Genomic DNA, 26,066 nt, shown 5'->3' on the forward strand with positions numbered 1-26,066 from the left:
TTTAGTTTTATTTGTTTCTTTCTCTACCACAGCTAATATTTTTCCTGTCACAGACTATACTGGAAAAAATTCCTTTGATCAGCATTTGTATAATAAAAAAACAGGCAGGATTTGGAGTTAGCAGATTTAAGTTTCAAATTTCTGCTCCCTTGCTTTCTAGCTATCTGACTTTGGAGATATAATAACTTCTCTGTGTCTGTAAAAAAAACTTCAAAATAATGTCTATAGCATAAGAAAATCTATAAAAACAATAAAAACCACAGGAACAGTAATTCCTACCTTTTCTGTTTTCAGAATGAAGATGAAGATTAGCATTGATGGGATGTGATAAGTAGTCAACAAAAAGGAACCATTATTGAATTGAATTTTTCTTCTTCATTTGCAATGACTTCTGGCCTACTTATATATTCATAAAATTATGTTCCATAAATTAATTTAAAAAATAGTCAAAAGTCCAATAAAAACCAATAAGTCTAATGTGAAACAAATCAACTTCACTAAGAAATTAATGAATTTTAAATTAAATTAAATTTTATTTTTTGAGACAGAGTCTCACTCTGTCATCCAGGCTTGAATGCAGTGGCTGATCTTGGCCCACTGCAAGCTCCGCCTCTTGGGTTCAAGCGATTCTCGTGCCTCAACCCCCCAGTAGCTGGGACTACAGGGACATGCCATCATGCCCAGCTAATTTTTTTTGTATTTATTTATTTGTTATTTTAGTAGAGACGTCATGTTGGCCAGGCTGGTTCTGAACTCCCAACCTCAGGTAATCTGCCTGCCTTAGTTTCCCAAAGTGTTGGGATTATAGGTGTGAGCGACTGTGCCTGGCCTGAATGTTATTTTATTTTATTTTTAATTTCAACTTTTATTTTAGGTTCAGGGGATACATGTGCAGGTGTGTTACACTGGTATGTTGCGTGATGCTGAGGTTTGTGGCAAGATTGATCCCATTACCCAGGTAGTGAGCATAGTACCAATACATAGTTTTTCAGGCTCTGTCCCTCTCTCCTTTTCTGCCCCCTTTTGGAGTCTCCAGTGTCTATTGCTCTTGTCTTCGTGTCCACATGTATCCAATGTTTAGCTCTTATTTATAAATGAGAGGACGTGGTATTTGGTTTTCTCTTCGTGAATTAATTTGCTCAGGAAAATGGCTTCCAGCTGCATCCATGTTGCTGTAAAGGACAAGGTTCTTTTTTTATGGCTGCATAGTATTTCATGATGTATATGTACCACATTTTCTTTATTTAATTCACCATTGATGGGCACCTAGGTTAATTCTGTCTTTGCTATTGTGAAGAGTCTGCAACAAACATAAATGCATGTGTCTTTTTGGTAGAACCATTTATTTTCCTTCGGCTATATGCCCAAGTAATAGGATTGCTGGGTTGAATGGTAGTTCTGTTCTAAGTTCTTTGAGGAATTGCCACACTGCTTTGCTTTCCACAGTGGCTGAATTAATTTATATTACCACCAAGAGTGTATAAGTCCTCCCTTTTTTCCACAGCCTCGTCGTCATCTACTATTTTTTGACTTTTTAATAATAGTCATTCTGACTGGTGTAGGATGGTATCTTACTGTGGTTTTGATTTGCATCTCTCTGATGCTTAGTAATGTGGAGGAGTTTTTCATGTTTGTTGGCCGCTTGTACACCCTCTTTTGAGAAGTGCATGTTCATGTCCTTTGCTCACTGGGGTTGTTTTTTGCTTGTTGATTTGTTTATGTTTCTTACAGATTTTGGATATTAGACCTTTGTTGGATAGACAGTTTGTGAATATTTTCTCATTCTGAAGGGTATCTGTTTACTCTGTTGATCGGTTTTGTTTTGTCTTGTCTTTTTCTTTTTTTTTTTTTTTTGCTGTGCAGTAGCTTTTTAGTTTAATTAGGTCCCAACTTGTCAATGTTTGTTTTTGTTGTGATTGCTTTTGAGGTCTTAGCCATAAATTCCTTGCCAAGGCTAATTTCCAGAATGGTATTTTCTAGGTTTTCTTCTAGAATTTCATAGTTAGAAGTCTTAGATTTAAATCTTTGACCCATTCTGAGTTAATTTTTGTATATGGTGAATGGGAGGGGACCAGTTTCATTCTTCTGCATATGATTAACCAGTTATCCCAGCAGCATCTATTGAATAGGGAATCTTTCCCCAATTGCTTAGGACATTAATGAATTTTAAAACCAATGAGATTCTATTTTTTTGGTCTTTTTTTAAAATTATACTTTAAGTTCTGGGGTACATGTGCAGTTCATGGAGGATTGTTACATAGGTATACACGTGCAATGGTGGCTTGCTGCATCCATCCCTCCATCACCTACATTAGGTATTTCTCCTAATATTAGCCCTCCTCAATTCCCCTACCCCCTCCTATCTCTTCCCTAGCCCCCCACTCCCCAACAGGCCCCTGTGTGTGATGTTCCCCTCCTGTGTCTATGTGTTCTTATTTTTCAACACCCACTTATGAATGAGAACATGCGGTGTTCGGTCTTCTGTTCTTGTGTCAGTTTGCTGAGAATGATGGTTTCCAGCTTCATCCATGTCCCTGCAAAGGACATGACCTCATCCTTTTTTATGGCTGCATAGTATTCCATGGTGTATATGTGCCACATTTTCTTTATCCAGTCTATCATTCATGGGCATTTGGGTTGGTTCCAAGTCTTTGTTCATCATCACTGGTCATTAGAGAAATGCAAATAAAAGCCACATTGAGATTCTATTTTATATCCACCAGACTTACAAAAATTTCATTGGTCAGGACTTAATATTATCAAAGTTGGCAAAGATATATGAAAACAAGAACTCACACACTGTGGGAATGTCAAGAACCTCCACTTTTCTAAGTGTTTTAAACTGTTTTCTGGAGCTGAATAGCAACATAGCTTTATGATCTTCAGTATCCTCAGAGAATCTCAGATGTGTGCAGGGAAGTTCATTGTGCAACAATGTTGATTGCAGTACTGATTGTTGTTGAAAAGGAGTAGAAGAAAATAACCAATTGGAATGCGTAAGTGGACATACAAACAATGGCATGCTCATTAAATGGATTCTATTATTAGGAATTAATTAGACTACAAGTAAAAGAGAAAACCAATGACTGTACCTTAAACAAAATGTGAATTCTGCTTTTCTCGTTTAATATGAAGTCCCGAGGCAGGGATGCTTGTTAGGAGAGCTTTACAAAGTCATCAACAGCCCCAATTTCTTTACGTCTCACTCTCTCCTATCTATCAGGCAGCTCTTTCTCTTAAGGGTTACAAAATGGCTGCACTGCCACCATGAATTACATCCACATTCTAGGCAGGAAATAGTAAAGAAGAAAGAAACGAGGAGGAAGCAGCTGAGCAATCAGAACTCTCCTGAGCAAACCCCAGCTGACTTTGCTTACATCTCATAAGCTAGGACTGTGGCAGAGAGCTAAATCTAGCTGCAAGGAGCTTGGAAACTATTGTGGAATTTTTCAGGGCACATGATTGTATTGAAAAATATTGTTTCTCTTAGTTAAAAAAAACAAAGGTGGGGGATACTATTGGGTAGGCAGCTGGCAATGTCTGTCCCCTCTATTTAGAAGTTGAAAAAAATAAACTTTCTCCATGTTCACAACATGAATGCATCTCACAACTACAATTCAGGTGAAAAATCGAAGTAATAGAACAATATCCTGGTATGACACAATTTATATGCTTTTTAAAAAGCCACATACAAAATGAGAATATCTGTTATTTATGAATACCTATGTATGTATTTGTAAAGTAAAAGCGTGTTTGGGAAAGCTATATACCTTGGGAGAGTAAGAGAAGGGAAAAATTAGAGCTGGCTACAGAGAGAGTTTCAATTGTTTCTTTAATGTGTGCTTGCTAAGAAAAAGTTCTAAGAGCAAATAAAAGAGAAATCATTAGGAACCTATTTTATGAAATTGTAGATAGGCACATTTCCAGGTGTCTAGTTGCAATGGTTTTCTGTTTTCAGGATCTTTTCTGTTTCAAACTCCCTAAATATAAAAGAATGGACCCTGAGGTGACCATCTAATTAAATTGATATAATCATTTTCTGAGAATGAAATCTGTCATTTAAAACCCATAATAAATATTTTGAAGAGAAAAATAATAAGAAAACATAAATAGGGATTTGCTTTTGGCAAGCTATTATATATTTAATTTTGAGTAAAAATGAGATAGTCAGTTCCTTATGTTAGCCAATGCTCCCTGAACTCTGAAATTCTTGTGGAGGAAATTATAAAGATGAAAAGTAAATGTCATTTGATACAAGTAGACAATTGGATTTTTTTTTACATAATATGTGTTGTGTTATAAAACTGTTATGAAAATGCATTGTTATTCAGAAATGATAGTTTGTAAAATTTTTTTTCCCATTCTTAGATTAAGCTAAAGCTGAAAGTATTCATTCATTGGCAGCAATAGTGGGATAAGACGGGCCAGTGTCACTGATAAAAACATTTATTTATGCTGAGAATTACCCTTATAATTTCTACCATTTGTTTATACATTTATTCAATAAACTTTTATTAAACACATTTTATATATGAGGTATTTGCTATGTATGGGGAGTTCAGATATTATACAATTATTACTCTGGTACTTAAGGAGGTAGTGAAGAACACAGACAAGTAAAGGAAAATACAATAGAAGAGGGCTTATGACTGCCTTTTTCTTTTTAAATTTAACAGAGTTTAATGGTGTAAAGAACTACTCATGAATTGGGCAGCCTCTACCCAGGATAGGTTCAGAGAGGCTCCAGTGTAGCCATGTGGTGGAAGATTTAGGGACAGAAAAAGGAAAGTGATGTAGAGAAAGCAGACATGAGGCACAGAAACAGCCAGATTGGCAAAAGCTTGGCGTTTGTCTTATTTAAACATGGTTTGAATATTTGGCTGCCATTGATTCTGACTTTGAGATGGGGGATGGAAAGCCTCCATTCACTTAATGGCTGGATTAGTCCAGATACAGGAAATAGATGGTACACTCAAAGCAAGATAATGTGAGGTCGGTCGAATAAAGGACCATTCACAAAGGGTAGCCAGGGAATAAAGAAACCACAAGGCATAATGCATAACCCCAGGGCTGGGGGTAGTACCAGCCGTAGGCTCAGTGTGAAGACTGGGAAGAAATGGTCAGCGTTCTCCCTCCTCAGACCTGCTGCCAAAGTTCTTCGTTGGCCGAACACAACTGGAAGTCAAAAGGCTCAACCCCTCGTTGGTGTTGTGTATATAGGTGACCCTCTTGAGAAGGAGAAGAGGGTGGAGAAGGGTGGGGAATGGATGTGGACACAAACGCAATATCCTGCCGTATGGTTTTAGCTGGAGCTTGAAACGAAGCAGCTCACTGAGAAAGCTTTGCAGGGGAGTGAGGTGGGGTGAGAGGGGGTGGGAGGTCTGGCTGTCTAGGTCAGGAAAGTACACAGAGTGGAAGAGGAACTTGTTTCTGGGTTTAATGTGTTTGGAATCTATTTCACTTTAAGTCATGGCACTGTAGAATATTGCATATATATTACATCTCTCTCTGGCCCTCTCTCTGTTTCTCTTCTTCTCTCTCTCTTTTTGATGTCGGGGGGAAATGTGCCTTGAACTCAGCCTTGGCATGAAAATGTACCATTTTGTGTGTGCACCTGTCCACATGCCATGGACCTCTTTGGCAGCCTGAAGAAGACTATGGATTCTTTCCCCAAATAATCTTTAAAAATATCAAAAATATAATACTTATGATTACAGAGGGCACATTTATGTTGAAATACTGTTATGATAAATCTAAAAATTGTGATGCAGTAAAATGAGCTTCTTTGTTAATGCACCAAATAGCACGTTCTTGTGTAGGTGTATTAACTATCCGAGTTTTCAATGTAATGATGTAGTGATAAACAGAAAGTATGTCGAGATAACAATTGTATTGTTAAATAGCAACATCTGTGGTTTTTACTAATGACATAGTGCCAATTGAAGGAAATCTTAAAATTCACTTAGCAGTTAATGAAATATCATTTTTCCCGTCCAAGTCTGTAACCACTGGAGGTCTGCAGACCCCACATTGAAAACAGGTGTTTTAAAGTACATTTATCATGTCTTTAAATAAGCCACAAGAATTACAGGATTATTAAATTCACCAAATAAGGTGAATGCATATCTTATGCCAAACATCATGCTAAGGAGATACATGGTGGAGGATTGTTTCTGAGTCTCACTCTGTCACCCAGGCTGGAGTGCAGCGGTGTGATCATGGATAACTGCAGCCTCAACTTTCTGGGCTCAAGTAATCCTCCCACCTCAGACACCTGGGTAACTGGGACAACAGACGAGTTGCATCATGCCTAGCTAATTTTAAAAATTGTTTTGTAGAGATGGAATCTTGCTGTGTTGCCAAGTCTGGTCTTGAATTCCTGGGCTCAAGCTATCTTCCTACCCTGGCCTCCCAAAGAGTTGGGATTATAGGATTGAGCCACCACATTTAGCTGGGAAAAATTTTAAACACTTTAAAATTCTATAGAAAAATATGATTATTTCCAAATGTCTCGTCACAAAATACTAGAATGCAATAACTAAAGATTTCATCTACTATTTCCCGGAGACAATTCATAACACACAGTGATACTCATGGAATAATGTACTATGTTTAATGCAATAAAGAAACCTGTGATTACGAAATCCCTTTTTAAAAAATTTTAAGTTCAGGGGTACGTGTGCAGGATATGCAGCTTTGTTACACAGGTAAACTTGTGTCATGGGTTTTTAAATACAGATTGTTTCATTACCCAGGTATTAAGCCTAGTACCCATTAGTTATTTTTCCTGATTCTCTTCCTCCTCCCATCCTCCACCTTCCAGTAGGCCCCAGTGTATTATTCTCCTCTATGTGTCCATGTGTTCTGATCATTTAGCCTCACTTACAAGCGAGAAAATGTGATATTTGGTTTTCTATTCCTGCATTACTTTGCTGAGGGTAATGGCCTCCAGCTCCATCCATGTCCCTGCAAAGGACATGGTCTCATCCTTTTTTTTTTTTGTGGCTTCTAGCTTTCTTTATTTTATAATACATTTACACACACACACACACACACACACACACACACAGACACACACATATAATTATACTTAAAGTTCTGGGGTACATGTGCAGATTTTGCAGGATTGTTGCATAGGTACATGCATGCCATGGTGGTTTGCTGCATCCATCCTCCCATCACCTACATTAAGTATTTCTCCTAATGTTATCCTTCCCCAATCTCCCCCTGCTGCTATCCCTCCCCAGCCCCCCACCCCCCAACAGACCCCAGTGTGTGATGTTCCCCTCCCTGTGTCCATGAGTTCTCATTGTTCAACACCCACTTATGAGTGAGAACATGTGGTATTTGGTCTAATTCTTTTTTATGGCTGCATAGTATTTTACGGTGTACACGAGGTAATCACAAAATAAATCCAACCCTTCCAGGATCTACCAAGTGGGAGAAGGGATGAGGGAGAGAATAATACTGTTTCTTTTAGTATTTTTCTTATTTGAGTAGTACATTTTCTGTTGTTCTGCATTAAGATTTTTTTTTTTGCTTTGACTTGAAATAAGTTCTTTGGCAGAGCATATTGCTTGTTTAAGTAAGTAACCTGAAGTATGTATTAGAATTGTGAAATGTATCATGCAAGAGATAAGCTAAATTTCTACAATGAAAAATGTAACCTCTTTTTATGACATAGCTTTAGCCAATTATAGTCATTGTTAATTCTTACAATTGGATGCAATTCCGTGCCTTACTTCAGGAAATAGGCTGCAAAGATATTGTCTTCTATTAAATGTCATTACAAGTGTGTTACTTTTGAAAACTTTCTGTTGAAGTAAAATGTAAAGAAACATAAGTTTGTTGTTGAATTAGTCAGGGTTCTTCAGAGACACAGAATCAACAGAATTTGTTGATTATATATATACATTATATAATATATATATAGACAATTATATATTTTATATATATATATTTATATATAGACACAGAGGGAGAGAGAGAGAGAGAGAGAGAGAGAGATCTCATATGTCTTCTCTCATTCTGTGGGTTACATTTTGACTCTGCTAGTAAATCTTTTTGTAGACAGATATTCTTAATTTTAGTATAGTTCAATTTATCATTCTTTAAATTTATGGTTGGTACATTACATGTATTCTTAACAAAATCTTTGTGTATATCAAGGCCATTAAGATGTTCTATATTTTCCTCTATGATTTTAACTTTTTATATTTAGTCCTGCAATCCATCTGGATTTTATTTTTGTACCTATTTTGAAGTAGATGACAAGATATACTTTTCCCATATGGATATCTAATTGTCCCAGAACAACAACAAAAAATCCCCAGTCTATCCCATGTGACCATAGAGGTCTATTTTTGAACTCTCTATTCTCTTCCATTGGTTATTTTGTCTACCCTTGTGCTAATGCCACTCTGTTTTAATCAAGATTTACACTTGGCCTTCATAGACGGTAGCTTTGTTCTTTTCCTTTAAGATTTCTCAGATGTACCTATCTTTAAATCAGATAAAGTTAAAAATTCTATTTTAGAAAACAATCAGACATAACTATTTAGATGAAGAATTACATCAGCTGACAGATAATCATAGAGAATCCCTTATAGCACACGTAAGACAGAATCATTCCTGTTGACATCTTTAACTTGAATTGAGATAAAGTATAGTATAATGAGAAGCTCATAGGGCCTTAAATTCAAGCCTAGTGAAACATGTAGTACTAACTAGGTTTCCCTGATTCAGGTCCAGTAAATATTTACTTAGCACCTATTATTTGCCAGATGTTATTCTGTGTATTTCTGCAGTAGCATATTATTAACTTCATTAACTTCTGTGATCCTCATTCTCCCTTTTTGTAGGATAAATTATGATTGAAATATGTTCCAATATTCCACCAAACTATACTCTTGTCTGAAAAACCAGTTATGGTTCCTTGGCTTTAAGCAACAGAAACTGATTCTGACCAAAATGGAATTTATTAGAGAGACACTGGATGACTCATAAAATCAATGAAAGGTTGAACAAAAGAGCATTAAGAAGGATGAGGATCAACATAGCTCAGGAGAAATACCCCAGGGAGAATCTGAGCTCCCTATAAACAGAATACGAAGCCAGATTTAAGTAATAATGATTTATTGGAAGTTCAAATCCAAGAGTAGAGAAGGAGAGAAAAAGGAAGCGAGGCAGAAAGGATTGGGAGCAGATGTCGGTGAGGCATTACCACGTGGCTTTTGTTTCATGATGAGTTGTGGAAAGGCTCTGCTGGTTTCTCAGAACATACACCAGCTAAACTATGCAGAGGGATAGCTGGACACACTGCAGAAAGCAACTGGGCTTCACTCCAGTGCAATAAGATACTGGGAGAAAACTTACTTGCCAGCTCCATCCCTTCCTGTTTTCTATTTCTTGTTGATCAAAGGTTATCCTAGAGGGAAACAGCTACTCTACCCTTGCAGATTGGGTCATTCAGTCCCTTCAGCAATCACATCCCATGCCCTGGGTCTTGTGCCTTTTCTGTGAATCCAGAAAGATAGGGAGCAGTCAGAGCATGAAGCAGTGGGACTAGGTGGCCATGCATGGAATTAAGGTCCCAGCAGCAACTGAAATGGAACAAAATAGCCAAGGTCCTACAAGACAGGTGAGGTGTAAAGCATGTAATGATGTATGTGTGATATGTCCCAAACTCATGAATTTGTGAAGCAGTAGTTCTTCAGAGTCGTTTTTGCTGGGCAGATAAAAATCAAACCAAGGGGCCAGGGCATGGTGGTTCATGTCTATAATACCAGCACTTTGGGAAGTCAAGGTGGGAGGATTGCTTAAGGTCAGGAGTTTGAGACCAGCTTGGGCAACATAGTGAGTAGCTGGGCAGATGACACGTGCCTGTAGTTCTATTTACTCAGGAGGCTGAAGCAAGAGGATGGCTTGAGCCCTGGAGTTTAAGGTTATAGTGAGCTATTATTACACCATTGCATGCTAGCCTGGGTAATAGAGCGAGACCCTGTATGTAAACAGCAACAACAACAACAACAAGGAACAAAAACCAAAAAATAAACCAGGTTAAACAGACAAATAAACATATATATATATATACACACACATACATATATATGTATATATATTCTGTTTCATTGGTTACATATATACATATATATATATTCTGTTACACACACAGACATGTGTGTGTGTGTGTGTGTGCGTTTTAGTGCATCAAAATACTGCTCTTAATGGCTAAAATGAAAATGACTGACAATAGTAGTCATGGCAAAGGTGTGGGGCAGCTGAAACTCTCAAATTTTGCTAGTGTGATTATAAAATGGCAGTCACTTTGGAAAAGAGCTTGGCAGTTTTTTATTCAGTTAAATATATACCTATCATATGACCCACCAATTCTACTTCTTTGTATTTGCCCAAGAAAAATGAAAACATGCTTACAAGATATTGCACATACATGTTCATAGCAGTTTTATTAACCACAGCCAAATCTGTAAAGAACCTAAATATCCATCAACAAGTGACTAGATGAATAATGGCATCTTCATTCAATGGAATACTCAGCAATCTAGAGGAATAAACTACAGATTCTTTTAACAACAGGGTGAATGTTAAACATATGGCAAGTGAAAGAAGCTAGGGACAAAAGAGTACACATTTTAGGATTCAACAAAGGCAAAACTAATCAATGGCCATAGAAATTAGAATCAGTGATTCTTTGGTATGGGGAGAGAATTGATATACTGGGGCATGTGGGAACCTTTTGGGATGATGGACATGCTTTACACATAACTTGATTGGATTGGTAGGTACATGGGAGTTTATCTGTGTCAAAACACATTGAACTCTGGATATATTTTACTTAGTGCAGATTAGACTTCAGTAAAGTTGATTTGAAAATATTGCTCTTAAACATGAGTCAGGACACTCTACATTGTGGGACAATGTACTCAGCTTATCAACCACTAGCACCAACTGAAAAAGCATCTGCCTGGTTTTCCCATTTGCCTTCATCACAGATTGAGGGCAGGAGGGAGACAAATGTGCATGGCTCTTGGCTGGTTTCCATTGCCGCATGACCATTCATTCATCTCCCGTAGCTTTGTTGAATTCAAACGTCTACTTACATGCCCCATATCTTAATGTTGGAATGCATGAAAAATCCTGAAAGGCTATAGCCTCTTCTATACAGTATCTTTAGTACTCTGATTTAGCCTTTACTTATTAATATTTCTGTCTTCATTCTATTCATTTCTATTCTAATCAACTTAAATTATTGTATCACCACCTGTCCTTCCTCTTTTTAGCCCTGGTGCTTTTCTTAGCTTTATGATCCTCCATTTTATTTCCAATGGGAGACATTTGGAAGGGGCTGAGGCAGAAACAGAAGAAAGTCCCCTAGGATTGGAGCGCTTGCCTCATTTTATAACTAAGCACAGTTCCTGAGTCATGGAATCAAAAGTAGATAATGAATGGAGATCTGAACTTCCTCCCAAGTGTCTTCTGGGTGGTGTGTGTGCTGTGAGATCATTTGCGAATTGTCTCATTTCAGCTCTTGGCTTGTAATTGTTGGAATTTTCTAACAGATTCTGGCAATGGCTTAGCTGTCTGCTTCGGTTTTCCAGGCTTCCTTTGAGTTCCATATCTTTCTGAGTCTTTGTAGGTATTTCAAGGGCACGTTTGGAGATGTTGATATGTGGATTGCTAACCAGATGCCATTTTATACCAGCAAATCCACTTCCATTAACATTGTAGGATTCTCTTTAAAGAGGGTTATGTTCTTCAGCAAGATTTATTCTAGCCTAAATATGTGCTGTTTAGTCCTGATTTTGTCAGTTTGGAAATCTCTGCTTGTGCTTGCCAACTCTCTCACTGTCATTTCTAATCAACCTGGCACTTCCTTCCATGCCTGTATCTGTAATTACATTAATAGGATAGTGTCCCAGGGGATTTCATCTATTTTTTTTTATCTTGAAAGTGAAAAATCAAGGATCTTGTAAATCCCTATTTCTCATGAAACCACCTTCAAAGGACTGAGTACATGCCTATTTTCTTAGATTTTATCAGTGTATAAAATGCTGCTACAATGAAAGTGATACTACCTTTATTTTGCAGAGCAATAATTGGCTTTCTTTCAAAAACCTAACCCAATTCTTTCCAACTTGTTTTAGATAAAAGGGAAGTATATTTAGAAAGTGTGTTTACAGGTAAATTTAGAAAGATTAGGTAAGGTTGAGTTTGAACATATGGCATGCAGCTTATTAAAAGTGAGTTTTTCACCAAATCCTCTGACCCCTAGAGAAATGTTCTCCAATTTTAGGATACCGGGTTCAACCCCAGACCTAAAGGATTAGAGTGTGTATGTCTGGGAAGTGGGAATCTGAATTGTTAACAGCAACCCTATCTGTGAGTTTCTGATGCTCATGTGTTCAGTCCACAATTTCAACATTACCCCATCATTAAAAGACTCAATTCAAGTGAGTTTTCATATGTACAAAATAGAAATGAAGTATTGTATTTTTATACTTGATCCAGTCAACATTGCTGAAACTCTGCCTTTTTATTTTGTAATAAAATAGCAACATACTTTCTCAGCAAGAACTTACTGAAGAGTTTCAAGAATTAGAAAGAGTAAAAGAATGCCATTCCATTAGGGGAAACGTATCTGTCACAAAGTCTGTGCATTTCAAATTGGGAGAGAAACACAGCCATTAGCATTTCATTTTTGCTTTTACTCAAACTTTCATACTCAGTCAGAGTATTTATCTGCTTTCTCTTAGAAACTTTTTCTAGCTGAAACTGGAATGTGATATAGAACCGTGTGCACTGGTGAAAGGTAAGGGAGGGAGGGAGACTAGACCTAGTAACCAGAGAACTGAGCAGTGACACATTTTGAAGCATCATCAACAATAGAAATACCATATTTAAGACATTTGGAGCTATATGGTTTAGGGAAAATATCACTAAGTTCCTAAGAAAATAACTTCATAATATCAAAGCAAAAATTGGTTTGCATAAAATGGCCCAGCATCATAATAAAAAGTTAAAATTATGTTCAGGGCCATCTGGTAAAGCCATCTTCATTTGCTTTATTACGTTTTGGAAAAAGAAATCCTTCCTAAGTAGTTTCTGTTAAAGCTTAGATATAAGAAAGGGAAGAAAAAATGCTAAATAGAAGGGAAGAAAAGAACCATATTTATGCAAAAAGCAATGGGACTTTTGCTGCTTTTCTTTACGGAAGAGTAAAAGGTGTCATATGCCAGTGACCTACTTTGGGGAATCAAGGGAAGCAGATTAAGGTGAGGATGTGTTTTGGGGGCCCTGCGGAGAGATTTTTAGTTGAATTTCTGCCAGTATTTGATATCAAATTTTAGAAGCAAAATTTCTGCAGGAACCTAAGAAGGTAATGCTCCAGTGACTGAGAATGATGTTTTTGGACAATTAAAAACCGTGATTGAGATTTTGCTGATGGAATTCTTAATTTTCATCTACGATACACTTAATTAACAGAGATATCATAATGATAATGACTATCAGACATGAACTTGATTCTAGCCACTGGAATAAGCACTTAGTGCAAATTCTCCCATTTACTCATTGCATTAGTCCTATTGAGTATGTATTATTATAATTCCAACTTCACAGGTGAGGATGCAGAGATTTAAATTGATTAGAAAACTTGCCTAAGGTAATATGACTAAAGAGCAGATTTCAACTTCAAATCCCAACTTTAAAGTGCCCCACTAAACCACTACCACACATGTGTGTGTATTTATAATTATACCAACATTTATATCTATATGTTTTTGTATTCACAGTTATTCAGAAACATTAATTATGTCTCTTTCTATAATCTTGACAGAAAGCATAGCGCTTTTTTTCCCCCTAGAAAAGTAGATATTCACAGTTAAGTTGAAGAGACTACAAAAATCTAAAGGGGAACTTTTGAAAAATTTGGCTTAGAGTTTTCCTTCTGTTTGGCTGAAGTTGCTTCAATATCGGTATCAATATAGAGTATAAACTTTGTGAAAGCAGGGACTGTATTCCTTTCTTTCTTTTTCCTTTTGCTGGTCTCTTGCTGCTGTGTAATTAACAGTGGCAACACAAATCAGACACTGCTTTTACATTTTTTTGAGTTAATGAGCAAATTAAACAATCGAATGGCTCGATTTTTATCTCTCAGAGACTGGTCTCTTCAAGAGTTGTGAATGGAAGTCATTCTGACTTTGATGCTTTAAAAACCGTGGGATTTTCTATATTCAAAGGATGAATGACTTGGGGCTGAGTGTTCATTCCCATTCTCTCTTACTTCTCTAAGACTAGGATGATGGTCAGGATTGATTAGTTTTCCAAGTAAAACATCCAAATGCAGTCTGATCTCCTGGTATTGACAATAGGTGCTGGGAATGGGTTAAGGAACTCTTGTGAAATAAACATAAGAATTTTTGGAGATACTCTCTTTATTTCTAATTGCTTTAACTCATTATGAGTTGAAATTATTTTGGAACCAATATTTTTAATAAACGAAATCAGTATCACAGTGCTGTCTGCTCCATTAAAAAAAAGTCTCTACCTCCAAAGGAAAAATAAAAACCATTGCATCAGAAGTTACCTAAAACTAGTCCTTGTCGTTCAGAATAGCTTGAGGCTGCTCACATCACACGTACCTTGGGCATATGCTGAAGAGAAAACAAAAAATCTTGGAGAGATTAATTTACGTACATTTTTTTGCTAATTCCTAGCAAAAGATAACCACTTTTGTCTTCAGTGTCTTCTGAGCCTTTTTATGAACTGGTAGTTTGGAGCTAATGAAAACCAGCTTTCAGATTTCCTAAGTCTCATTTAGACAGTCAGTAGACTGTCAGCCCAGAGAGAGACATCAGGTGCTTTCCAAAAACATTCTCTAAAATGATGCTGTGGATTTGACTATGTTAGAGAGATTGTGAAAATTGAATACAGGGATTTGCTTATTTATTTTATTAAAACATGTTTTTTGAGACAAGGTCTCACTATGCTGCTCAGGCTGGCTCAAACTCCTGAACTCAACTGATCCTTCTGCCTTAGCCTCCTGAGTAGCTGAGACTAGAGGCGTGTGCCATGGCACCCAGCTCTGGAATTCATTTTAAATCCAACCTTTGCCACCTAATTGTGTGACCTTTGGCAAAATTCTGGTTTAGTTTAATCCTTTCTACCTGTAAAACAGGAATAATGTATACTTTCATGAAGATTAAATTAAATCTACATATGTACACACACACATAACATCTGTTACATGGCAGACACTGAGCTAATAATACAGTAGTTAATATTACTGTTAATCGGAGTAGTATTACAGTTTCTTGTGTCTTGCTGGTGTATTTTCCTCAGTGACAGACAGAAAAGATCCACAGAAGAGGAAATCCAGGTAATTTTGACTACAGTGCATGTTTTATGCTATTTTAAACGACATCTTGTCATATTTAAGCAACATAGTCAATCATATGATATGATCCTTAAAATTTCCCATTAAGAATAATTACCTCCGCTAATATTTTTCCCACATCGCAACCAAATATATACAACTGCAATCCCCCATTACTACTACCACTCACCACTACCATCACCGTCTCCCACACAACCTTCAACTACAACCACACCGCACGCAACTACTGCCACAACCGCCACTCGCACTCACAACTACTGTCATCTCCTGCACAATGTTCAACGACAACCACACTCCACACAGCTACAGCCATCATCACGACCATCACTACCACTCACCACTGCCATCACCATTTCCCACACAACCCTCAATTACAACCATACCCCACACAACTACCACCACCACCCCCTGCAACTACCACCACCATCTCCACACAACCCTCAACTACAACCACACCTCACACAGCTGCCACCACCACCACCACTATCACTCACCACTCCCATCACCATTTCCCACACAACCCTCAATTGCAACCACACCCCATGCAACTACCACCATCTCCCACAACTACCACCACCATCTCCCATGCAACCCTCGACAACAACCACATCCTATACAACTACTGCCAACACCACCCCACTACCACCCACAACTACCACCACCATCTCTTACACAACCGTCTACTACAACCACACCCCACACAGCTACCACCACGACCACCACTCACCACTACTATTTCCCACACAACCCTCAATTACAACCACACCCCACATAGCTACCACTACCACCACTACCACCACTCATCCCTACCATCACCATTTCCCATACAACGCTCAATTACAACCACACCCACACACAGCCACCGCTACCACCACTACCACTCACAACTACCATCATCTTCTGCACAATGTTCAGTTACAACCAACCCCATACAGCTACCACTACCACCACCACTGATAACTACCATCACCATCTCCCACACAACCCTCAACTACAACCACATCCACACAGCAATCATGGCCACAACCACTCCCACTCACAGCTACCACCCACATCATCACCATTACCACCTACAGTTACTACCACTCACAACTGTCACCACTATCTTACCAAATTGCTGTCTCCATCATCACCACCTCTCATAACTATCACATCCTCCATCACCACCGTATCCATAATGATTACCTCAAACTATCATCACCGCTGCTACCCACAGCTACTGAAACCCACAAATATCACCATTATCTCTCCCATAACTACCACCTTTACTACCATCATCTCTACCTGCAGCTAGACAGCTTCCTCACCACGAAGGTGGCCTCCTCATCACTATTACCCATAACTATCACCACTGTCACCTCCCTCAGCTACCACCACACAACCTACAACTACAACCACACTGTGTACAACTACCACCACCTACCAGAATCACTCACACTTGTCACTCCCACCACCCACAACTGCCACCAAGACCTCACCAGTTCTGCTAACACCACCACCACAATCGCTTTCTTTTCTTAAGGAAAAGTGCAAGTTATTGGTAGAAAAATCTTGTAAAAAGCAACTGGAAAAATATTCCAGAAAAGTAATTATTTCTTTTCTTTGCTTTCTTCTTTTTTTGAGACAGGGTCTCACTCTGTTGCCCACGCTGCAGCGCAATGGCGTGATCTCAGCTTACTGCAGCCTCAACCTCCCAGACTCAGATGATTTCCTATCTTAGCCTCCCAAGTAGCTGGGACCACAGATAGGCACCACCATGCCTGGCTAATTTTTTGCCTTTTTTTTTTTTTTTTTTTTTTTTTGTAGAGACAAGGTTTAACTATGTTGCCCAGGTTGGTCTCAAACTTCTGGGCTCAAGTGATTTTCCTGCCTTGGCCCGCCAAAGTGCTATGATTATAGGCATGAGCTACCTCTTCTGGCAAGTAATTCTTTAAATTAATTCTTAACATAACTTTTCTACTTATAATTTTTTACAGTTAACATTTTCTATTGCTGAAAAAGTGATTTGTTATAAAACACTTAAAATTGCCAGAAGAATACTGTACTTCTGTTACATAAATTTTGACTCTCTCAATAAGTTCAAAACAACTCTGCTGCTTTAAAAAATAATTTCAACTTTTATTTTAGATTCGGGGGTATATGAGCAGGTTTGTTATGTATGAATATTGTGTGATGCTGAGACTTGGGGTACTAAGTCTCATCACCTAGGTACTGGGCATAGTACCCAATAGTTTTTCAATGCTTATCTCCCTCTCCTTTCCTTCTTTAGTAGACAGCAGTGTCTGTTGTCTTCTTTGTGTCCATATGTATCCAATATTTAGCTCCCACTTATAAGTGAGAACATGCAGTATTTGGTTTTCTGTTCCTGTGTTAATTCACTTAAGATAATGGCCTCCAATTCCATCCATGCTCCCGCAAAAGAGATGATTTCATTCTTTTTTTTATAGCTGTGTAGTATTCCATGACATGTATGTACCACATTTTTCTGTATCCAGTCCTCTGTCAATGGGCACCTAGTTTGATTCCATGTCTTTGTTATGGTGAAGAGTGCTGCACTGACCCTGCAAGTACATGTGTCTTCTTTGTAGAATGATTTGTTTTCTTCTGGATAGACACCCAATAGAGGGATTGCTGGGTCGACTGGTCTATTTTAAAGTCCTTTGAGAAATTTTCAAACTGCTTTCTGCAGGGGCTGAACTAATTTACATTCCCACCAACGGTGTATGGGCGTTCCCTTTTACCCACAGCCTCACTGGCATCTGTTGTTTTCTGCCTTTTTATTAATAGCCATTCCAACTGGTGCGAGATGATATCTCATTGTGGTTTGGATTTACATTTCTCTGATGATGAGTGATGTTGAGCATTTTTGCATGTTTGTTGGACACTTGTGTGTTTTCTTTTGAGAAGTGTCTGTTCATCTCCTTTGTATTCTGCTGTTTCTCTTCAAAGTTTGACTCTTCTAGCAGTCTTTATTACACATATTTATACCATACACCATAAATATGCTCCTAATTTGTGCTGACCCCATTCATATAAACACAGGAAAAGGCGAAGAGTTAAATTCTAAGGCATTTTAATGATATAATAGAAAACGCATTCTCTTGGAAAAAGTATAATGTTTATTTAAAACTGCTGGCCCATCTGCATGTTAGTCAGGTATGTGAATCAGGATAAAAACATTCACTTTTGTTTAAAGGACCCTTTAGGAGAAAGGGAGGTGCTGGTTGCTGTAATAGTTTAGTACATTTTTTTTTAAAGTCCATTTCACTTTAAAGTTTAAAAATGCCCACTCCCTTCTGCACAGGAGTGGGCATTTTTCTCTGAGTTGAGGATTCGTTTTAAGAGCCGTTTTTCTAAAAAGATTCTGAGAGTTTCCCAAACAGTGTTAAGAAATGTAGGGTAGAGAGAGAGAGGGCTTTATTTCTAATCCCTGCTTGTCATACTGTTTTATCATCCCGAAGTGTGAGTTTTCATTACATTTACCAAGTGTGTTTTTTACTTTTTTTTTTTTTTTAAAGAAGGCATGGACTACAACCAACATTTACTTAATCATGAGGTTGAAAGTTTTAGCATTTATCATTAAAAAAGGCTTCCATGGAATAGTTTCATTGAGAAGTATTCTGAATTATTAGCTTGCATACAAGCTAATAGAACTCCTGAGCTGGAGAGAAGAAAAAGAGGGGTGGCCTTTATAGTGAGGACAGGTTAGTGTGGTGATGCTCTGATAAGGAACAGAAGCTGGGAAAAATAAGGCCTTGCCAAATGTAGATGGTTTCCTGGGTACCTTTTGTGCATGTGGGGAATTCAGCTACCCATTACCTATTTATATATTCCTGCTGTGTTGTTAGTGCCAAAGGAAATAACTTACCCAGTTTTCTACCCACTAAATAATTATTTATTGCAAAATTAAATTAGTGAAAGGGAAATTTTTATATGTTTTTGTTGTTTTCAAGCATAGTTCATGCACATAAATTACCTTGGAAATCGAATGCCCCTCTTGTGAAAGATAATGTTTATTTTGGAGATGTACACAAAGCATACATAAAGGACATAATAGTGTGAGGCTCTCTAGAAGTTTTTAAAAACATCAAAGAATATGACAGCTACTGCTCAATGTCTTTCATCTGTCAATATGCTGGGCTGCCTCCCAAATGTCCATTTCTTTTTCTCTTTTTTTTTGAGATGAAGTTTTGCTGTTGTTGCCCAGGCTGAAGTGCAATGGTGCAATCTTGTCTCACTTCAACCTCTGCCTCCTGGGTTCAAGTGATTCTCTTGCCTCAGCCTCTGGATTAGCTGGGATTATAGGCATGAACCACCATGCTTGGCTAATATTGCATTTAAAAAAGTAGAGATGGGGTTTCACCATGTTGGTCAGGCTGGTCTTGAACTCCTGACCTCAGATGATCCGTCCACCTCAGTCTCCCATAGTGCTGGGATTACAGGCATGAGCCACCGTGCACTGCCCCAAATATTCATTTCTATGTATACAAGTCAAATGATTTGCTCAAGCTAATCTGTCTGCTGTTTCCTCCAAAGATTAATGAACTTCTTCAAAAATACCCAACGAATGACAGTGATCTATAATTTCGGAGAATTACGACTTGAGCATAGTTTCATTAAAAATGCCTGCCAGAGTCCAGTTAAACAACTAGCTTGCAACAAACAAACCATGGTCAATTAGATATAGAAGGAAGACCACTCTTCTAATTGGGAATCCATTGCTGCTATGAACCTGATTGTACGATGTCTCTTTGAGACTCTGCTTTCAACTCATTTGAGTATATACCCAGCAGTGAAATTGTTGAATCATATGGTAACTCTATTCTTAAGTTTTTGAAAAACTGCCCTACTGTTTTCCACAGTAGCTGCAACATTTTACATTTCCGTTGACAGTGTACAAGTGTTCCAATTTCTCTGTATCCTTAACATCCTAGTAGATGTGAGACGGTTGGTATTTCATTGTGGTTTTGATTTACCTCTTTCTAATGATTAGTGATGTTGAGCATCTTTTTGTATGCTTTTTGGCCATTCATATGTCTTCTTTGGAAAAATGTTTTCTTTAAGTCTTTTGCTTAATTTTTATTTGGATTGTTTGTTGTTGAGTTGTAGGGATTCTTGATACATTCTGGGTATTAAACCCTTATTAGACTACATGATTTGCCAGTATTTTCTCCTCTATAGTTTCCTTGTCACTCTAGTTGTATCTTTGGATGCACAAAACTTTTAAACTTTGAGTAGTCCAACTTGTATATTTTTATTTTGCAGACTGTGCTTTTAGGGTCATATGCAAGAAATCATTGCCAAATCCAATGTCAAGAAGCTTTCCTCCATATTTTCTAAGAGTTTCAGAGTTTAGCTTTTACATTTGTTTTTGATTCATTTTGAGTTATGATTTTTTTGTATATGTTGTAAAGTAAGAAGAGTTCAACTTCATTCTTCTGCATATAGACATCTGGTTTTCCCAACACCATTTGTTGAACAAACCATGATTTCCTCATTGAATGGTTTTAGCAGCCTTGTTGAAAATCATTGGAACATGTATGTATCTTATGATCTAGAGAAACAATCTTAATAAAAGACCATTTCCTAGGTGTTTTTGTGAGACATAGATATGGTAATAATATAAGCTGGACACCTCGTATAGGGTTGGCAGATACAAGGTGCTCAGCAGTGATCTCTAATGGCTACATTTCTCTTGCCCACCACTTCTTTCTCTTTACAGATTCTGCTTTTGGAATGTATCTCTGATATAAGCAAGTAAACACTGAGCAGAGAAATTTGAACAGTTGTTCAGTCTTCTAAAATTCCAACCACTTTCATGATCTGTTGAAAACAGAATTGGATAAAATTGTGCACAGCCACCTTATTCTAGGGTCCTGGCATGAACTTGAGCCCTGTTCCTTCTTCTATCACAATATGTCAGAAATCCTGTGGAGACTTTCCCTCCATAGATCTTTCAATAATTGACAGTTCAAAGATGAGTCAAATAATTAAGACAGCTCTATTTGACATAATCAAGAAACATTGCTCTGGGAGCTGGGGAAAAGATAGTGTAGCTGCCCTCTTATATAGCGAGCCTGTTGAATTACAAATGAATGAACCAATGGCAAAGGGAGAATTGAGAACTTACTGCTAAGTGCCCGGTCCACACTAGGCATTTTGCTAGATGATGTGAGAAATGTGGTAGTGAAATAGGATATTATAATCAAGTGGACAGGAGAGACAATTACTAAAAATGAAAGAAATGAGTGTGGGGACAGAATGAATGATGAGGAGGCTGAGAATGGATGGAAATGGCTGAGGGAATTAGGGGAGGTTCAGTGAGGAGCTGGCATATTAAGTGTGTCTAGAGGAATGAGAATTTTGTAAGGGGAATTCTAGCAAATGCAGCACTGTATTCTGTAGGTTAAGAGTGAAATCTGGTGCACCAGCAAACCTTAGCTCTAAATGGACTCTACCACATTCTTAGCCATCTGACCTCTAAGTTTCAGCTTTCTTGTCTGTGCAACGGAGCGGGATTTGCGAATAGGCTTGGTATAAAGATTAAATGAGATGATCCACATCAGGGACTTGAACAGGCTTCAGATCTGTAAGGGACTCAATAAATACTAGCTACCATTGTTATTAATATTATTTTCCATTTTAACCAGATGCCAATTTTTGTGCAATGGTACAAGTCCAGATAAGCCAGGCAGAGCCTGGATGACAAGGAGCCCAGTGTGGATTTGAGTGTGAAGTTAAATTCTGCCCAGTAGGGGAGTTACAGAGGAAGGAACACCCTCATGTTGAGCCCTCACAAGGCTGCAGGTGCTGCAGATTTTGGGGGGAAATAGATGCGGCCCTATCTTCTAGGTACTTGGCTTAGTCAGACTCAGGCAAGAACCCATGTCATTCTGAATGCAAGAAAGATTGTGAATAGGTTTGGTAAAAGGGGTGCAAAAATATGAGAGCGTAAGTGGGAATCATCAATTTTACTTAAAATACTAATAAGAGGTGACATTAAAATGCATCTTTAAAAAGGAGCTATTAAAAAATGAGTCCGAACCTGTTTCTGATTCTAGAAGTTCCACCACTTTCCTGGCTATGATATCTGGGTAAATTGCTAACCTCCCTAAGCCTCAGCTTTCTTATCTATTAAATAGGGATAATATAATGCCTATTGCTTAGGGCTATTGTGGGGTTTATGGAAGATAATCCATGTAAAGGGGCTTACCCAGGACTATGCCAGGAACTGGTTTAATAAATCACTGCTATATATTAGGATTATTTGAAGACTGTTTTATAGAATACAAAGTACTTTCTTACAGATTACCTCATTTGATCCTTAAAACATCCTTGTAACATTGGCAAGATGAACAACTATCATTCTGCTTTAATTATCGAGGAAACTGAAGTTTAAAGAGATAAATTTATCAAATCACAACAACTGGTATGGGTTCTAGGCAGGGCTCAATGCCCAATCTAATACTCTGAACACATTTCTCCTCATTTCTCTCCGGCAAACGCCCTCAGAAGATGTAATTGTTATACTGGCTTTAAAGCTATGGATTCTTTTTTCAAAATTTTTTATCAGAATCAAATTATTTTATTGTTATTGGGATGTGGTCATTTCTCCAGCCAAATCTGCTTATGGAAATAGGTAGGATCAGATTAAAATCTAAATAAAATGACTTTACAATAATTATTTGGAAAATTATAGCTAAAAGCATAATTTAGAAGATTGACTTGGTTCACTACAGCAGTATTTACCTTAGCTAAAACATGGAAGCAATGCAAGTACCTATCAACAGATGAAGGGATAAGCAAAATGTGGTATATGCCTGCAGGGGAATATTACTCAGCCTTAGAAGGGAAGACAATTCTGACAACATGAATAAAGCTATGGTTTCTTTATGACTTCAGTGCTTCTTTCATTCAAATGAAGCCTCATGGAAACCCCTAACTTAGGCAACAGTAAATAGAACTGCTCTGTTGAAAGACTGAAGACTGTACGATTCTCTCCTTTTCCCCTAATGGTTCCATAGAACCCAAATTGAGGAAAAAAAAAAAAAAAAAAGGAATAAACAGGCTTAAAGGAAAGTTCCGGATTTGGAGTGTGGAGAACAACACAGGCAAGGGCTTTGTAGCCTGAAATTTCATGGTCTTTTCACAAGCGCTCAGAGTCTGATGCTTCAGTCTTGGCTGGATGAGCTTGCACAATGTAGTGTGGTTGTGTGTAAGTCTAGAGGCCTGGGCCTTATAGAGTCAGAGTCCATGACATTTCCTAAATGTGGGACCCTGGGCATGCTTCTTTTTTTTTGAGATGGAGTTTCACTCTGTCGCTGAGTCTGGAGTGCAGTGGCATGATCTCTGCCCACTGCAACCTCTACCTCCTGGGTTCAAGCGATTCTCTTGCCTCAGCCTCCAAAGTAACTGGGACTACAGGCACACACACCGCCCTTGGCTTTTTTTTTTTTTGTATTTTTAATAGAGAAAATACAAAAAGTGTACAGAAGTTCAAGCCTGTTGGCCAGGCTGGCCTTGAACTTCTGACCTCAGGTGATCCGCCCGCCTTAGCCTCTCAAAGTGTTGGTATTACAGGTATGAGCCACTGTGTTTGGCCTTGCTTCTTAAATTCTCTCTGGCTCATCCTCTCATTCACAACATGCAAGTAAAAATAACATCGACCTCATGGGTAATAACCCACGAGAGGTGAATTTGATAATAATCATAGCATTTTGAAATATGCTTGCAATATAGCAAGTGCTCAATAATCATTTATTGCAAATGATTTTACCTTTTGAGGCCTCTCATTTCTGCAGAATAAGAGTAATAATTTGCCAAGAGAGTTTTTGTCAGACTTAAATGGGGTAATGCATACAAAATGCCTGGCATGGTGCCTGGCACAAGACTAACTAAAAGGAAGTAATCATAATATGAAGAATAGTGAAAATGATAATTCTCTGGGTGACTTTACTCTTGTCTCTGAATCCTAACTTTCCCCATTAAAACACATCCTGTCTCGTGTTCCCAGTTTTCTCTTCTCCCCACTGCCCCAGCTCACACATGAAGGATTTTTGCTGTTTCTGACGTCAGTCCCTGGACCCTTTCCACAGGAAAGGCTCATGTCCTCCAATTAGACCAATACCATTGACCCAGGCCCTTTGGCAATCCTGGCGCTTTCCACATTAATTTGACATCTGCACTTCACCTTGAAAATATGCTAATTGCAGCAGGGATCTGAAGACTGCACGAAACACGGGTTTGCAAGAGTCTGTGGTGTGCTAGCGATAATTGCAAATTTAATTCCCTTTGAGAAGATGTACAAAAACCTGACCACTCCCATCAGCCCAGAAGAAATTAGAATCTCTGAAATCAAGTGAAATGAACCAAATGAAAGGAGAAAATACCATTTCTAAAGAAAAAAGATCTGAACTTCATTATTTAAAATCTCCCTGAAAAAAGTTATGTTCAGAAACAGTGAATTTTAGCCCATTCATTTACATTAGCAATTAATTTTTCAGAATTAGTATTCTGAAAAAAATAAATCCAATCTGGTTTTACAGGGACAAGTTTAATTTAAAGTATAAGTAAATAAAAAGGAGAATTGTAGGCAAAAGTTCATTGTGTTTTATTATCATCAAAGAAACACTAATTTAAGCTAAGCCAGCAGTACCATTGAATAAGAAAAAATATAATCTCAAGTTTGGAGAACAACTTTATTGAGGTATATTTTTTATGTATAATAAAATTCTCCTATTTCACAAGAACAACTCAATGAGTTTTAGTAAATTTACTGAGTAGTACAACCACCACCTTAAATCAGTTTTAGAGCATTTCGCTCCCCTAACAAGATCATTTTTATTTACAATTAATCCTCATTCCTACTCCGTGTCCCTGGCAACCACTAATTTACTTTCTGTCTCTATAAATTTGCCCTTTCTGGGCATTTCATGTAAATGGGATCCTGTAATATGTGGCCTCTTGTGTGTGGCTTCTTTCGCTTGGCATAATGCTTTTGAGCTTCGTTTATAAGGTACCATGTGTCAGTAGTTTCTTTTTATTGCTAGATAGTGTTTCATTGTATCGATAGACCATTTTTGCCTATCCATAAGCCAGATGATGGCATTTAGGTTGTTCCCAGTTTTTGTCTATTGTGATGTAATCTTATTTTTACAAGACCAAATGTTTTACAATCTGGTCCTCTGTTGGCTCTTCTCTCCTGAGTCCAAACAACATGGGAAGTTCTGGAACAGAGTGAAAGGCAGCACCTATTACAACCCATGGCTTCTAAAGTGCCTATCTTCCTCAGCTTTCTTTATTCCACTCTGTTTAACACACTACATCAGAAGATGAGCAGCATTTTCTGCATTTTTGAAGCCTAGTTGAGGTCCATAGCCATAAGGAACCACAGATGATTTTAGTGGACAACGAGGAAGGCAGACTGCTGAATGTTCTCTGGTACAGGCCAAATCTCCCACCCACATTTTGCAAAATTTCCCCGTCAAAATTTTCTTCTCATCCCAATTGAGGCCATATGTCAAAAGTAAGTGGGTGAGCACCCCCCCAGCTGAAAGCATTCATTTTGTCCATTCTTGCCTACATTTTAAATATAAACGTGAACCTATCATGAAAGTGCCAAAAGCTCAGTTGGTTGTACTTTCATGGTTTA

The sequence above is a fragment of the Sapajus apella genome, unplaced genomic scaffold (assembly GCF_009761245.1).
Source record: "Sapajus apella isolate SASKATOON/1434 unplaced genomic scaffold, GSC_monkey_1.0 scaffold15, whole genome shotgun sequence".
In the NCBI taxonomy this organism is placed as follows: domain Eukaryota; kingdom Metazoa; phylum Chordata; class Mammalia; order Primates; family Cebidae; genus Sapajus; species Sapajus apella.